Here is a 2,752-nt window from a genome sequence, read left to right on the forward strand (position 1 = left end):
CGTTGTCCCTCCGATGGCCAGCGGTCACAGCAGCAGGAAGGTGGCCTCCCCCTCCTGTCCAGGGCAGGTGGGTTCCCACTGGCCCCGCTATCACGGAGGACAGTTTTGCCCCCTTGCTGGCCTGGTGGGACTTGCCTGCCCCAACCACTCCCCCGCAGTCCCCCACCCGACCATTTCGCCCATGGCGATGTCCACACCGTGCTGCCATGAGCCCAGAACTCTCTCGAAAGAAGCCACATGGTGGCTGATGCTCTAGGAACCACGTCCTGGCTGAGTGGCCACCACCCAGAATCTGCTGACCTCGGGCTTGGCGGGGTGGCCTGTGGAGACCCCGCCATGACACCACTGGGAGACCACACCCTGGCCATGCTGTGTAGGTTTGGCCACTCACTGAGCCTCAGTTTCTCTACCTGAGAAATGAGAAAGAGCCCGTGAAATAAGGCCTTGGCCCCCGACACATGCCTGGTACGTGACAGTCAGCCTGCCCAGAGCTCCCACCCATGCCCACCAAGGGATGGGCCCAAGCAGCTCTCCACCCCGCATCCCTCCTCCCCAGGCGGCTCGCAGGGTCCCCGCCCACACATTCCTGAGGCTTGAGCAGCGCTGCTCCCAGCTACACCGGTAAGGAGGACTCGTTTGTTTCCCTGACAGACCAGAGAGGCTGCTGGCTTCTTGACCATCCACTTCCCAGGTGAGGAAACCAAGGCAGAGGAGGCCCAGGTTTGATCCATTACCCTGGAATGTCAGAGTCACCACGGGCAGGGCCGCCCGGATCCTGGGGAAGGGCCTGGGTGTAGCAGGGTTTTTTTTTCCAGGTATCTCCGGGTACCCAGTCCAGTGTCCAGGCTCACAAGGGGCTGACCACAGTCTCATGTACGGGGATCTGGGAGTGGACAGTGGCCTTGTCAGGGTCTGGGTCATATGCGTGGGCATGCCTGGGGAGGTGAGGGTGGGGACACCTCCATGAGCACCCCTTGGTACCTCTAGCCAAGCAGCTCTGGGTGGGAGCAGGGATTAGGCCGAGGCTGGTACTGGGACCTACCCAGGAGGGGGCCCTGGCCAGCCCCAAACAAGCAAGTTGGGGGGAGGTGGGGCAGCCCCTGCCTCTGCCCTCATGGATGCCCCCTCCTTAGTCCTCATTGCACTTGGGGAGCAGTGAGGACCCCACCCTACCTCCTGCACTTCACTCAGAGGGCGGTGCTGTCAGGGTCAGCTCTGCCTTAGCACCAGCTGCTCCTGACATGTTGTGTGACCCGGGGCCAGCCGCACAGCACCTCTGTATCTGAGACCTGTCCTAAGCCCATAACCCGCTTCCCTGCCTGCCCTCACCAGAGGGGCCTGAGGTGGGTAGGGAATGTAGTCTGACTTCATTTTATATCATTTGAGGTCCAGACCTTGGGGACTGAGGTTGGGCTGGGGTGGGAGATTTTGCAGGTGGGTGGGACAGGTGGAGCAGGAGGGGGCCTGGGCCGGTGTCCTGCAGCTGAGCACCTGCCAGAGGCTGTGAGCTCATGACTCTCAGGCTAGGGGAAGCACCTGGCAATTCCTCCATTACAGACACAGCCACCTCTATCTTACACTCCACTCTGAGGAGCTTGTGGTCCACTCAGACACCAGACCCTGCCTGGGGAATACAGGTGGATGGCTGTCGCCCTGGTAGCAGGCCCCACAGGGCCTGAATCGTCCCTGTTCCAGGGTGTGCCAGCTTTTGAGAAGGGCCCAGCATGCAGTAGGTACTCAGAGAGTGTGCAGGTGGCTAATGAGTGACAGGTGACCAGGTGGATGCTGGTCTTGAAGGACTCAGGGTCAGAGATGGGACCATGCCCGGTGCCTATGCTGCCCTGCCCCCACTGGAACCCACTAAACTGTTGGGTGATTGTTTCCACATCCTACATAAAGACACAAGCCCTGGACTGGCTAAAACACCATGACTCCTGCAGGTGGCATTCAGCCAATTTGGAAGCTGCAGCCCTAAGACCGCTGAAGTTTTTTTGTGGCCCCAACCTGGTTTTGGGGATAAGATGCTGATTCCAGGGCCCATGGTAGCTGCAAAGAGGCGCTCCGGGAGCCCCCACCTGCGGTGCTGAGGGCCTCTGGTTACATGGGGCTGGGTGGGGGCTGAGGGGAGACGCAGTGGAAGGCGTGTAGCTCTTGCCTGGCCCTGCCCACTGCCCATTTTCTGGTCTGGGGCCCGGTTGCGGAGGGGAGAGGGCTCCCTGGGGCCTTGCCACGCCCCAGGACACTCCCTGCAGGCCAGCTCTTTGTTCACTGAAAGGGCTTGCTGAAACATCAGCTTGCCCCCCTCCGTTTCTGAGCCAGGGGTGGGGCTGACACAGGCCTGTACGAGGGTGTGGGGGAGGGGATGGCTCTGCTCCCCAGCCTCCTGCTCTGGGAGGGGTGAGTGAGAAGGTGGCGTGGTCTCCTGCAGGCCCCACTCTACCTCAGGACAACCCTCCCCACCCACCTCCCTACCCTACATTGGACCCCACTTCAGAAAGTGCACGGGATATTGCACCCCCCACAGGAATGCCCACCCACCTACTGCCCCACCCAAGGGGCTAGCAGGTGGGAAAGGGTGTCACCCTCTGGCACCCACCCAGGCCTCTGTTTCCAGAGAGATTTCAGAAGGGAAACCAAGAGGCGCGACCGGCCTTGTTTACCTGGCAGGCCCTGGGTTTGCACAAAGCCCAGCACCTGTGACAGGGTGTGGAGGGGTAGATGGCCGTGCCCTAGGTTGCGGGGGTGGGGGGGA

At 61.4% G+C, this 2,752-nt stretch overlaps 1 protein-coding gene across 4 annotated transcripts in view; it reads left to right on the forward strand.

Moving 5' to 3' along the window:
* Positions 1 to 582: 582 nt before the first annotated feature.
* The window catches only part of MSLN (mesothelin), a 6,224-nt gene continuing 4,054 nt past the window's right edge, over positions 583 to 2,752 (forward strand). For 2 of the 4 annotated variants that reach the window (XM_019648464.1, XM_019648467.1), the window contains exon 1: positions 583 to 691. The gene's annotated coding sequence lies outside the window, so the exon portion shown is untranslated. Of the gene's footprint in view, positions 692 to 2,685; positions 2,705 to 2,752 lie in introns of those variants that run through there. The other 2 variants (XM_019648466.1, XM_019648465.1) reach the window with 2 other exon arrangements.

Source organism: Hipposideros armiger, unplaced genomic scaffold (assembly GCF_001890085.2).
Source record: "Hipposideros armiger isolate ML-2016 unplaced genomic scaffold, ASM189008v1 scaffold_126, whole genome shotgun sequence".
NCBI lineage: Eukaryota > Metazoa > Chordata > Mammalia > Chiroptera > Hipposideridae > Hipposideros > Hipposideros armiger.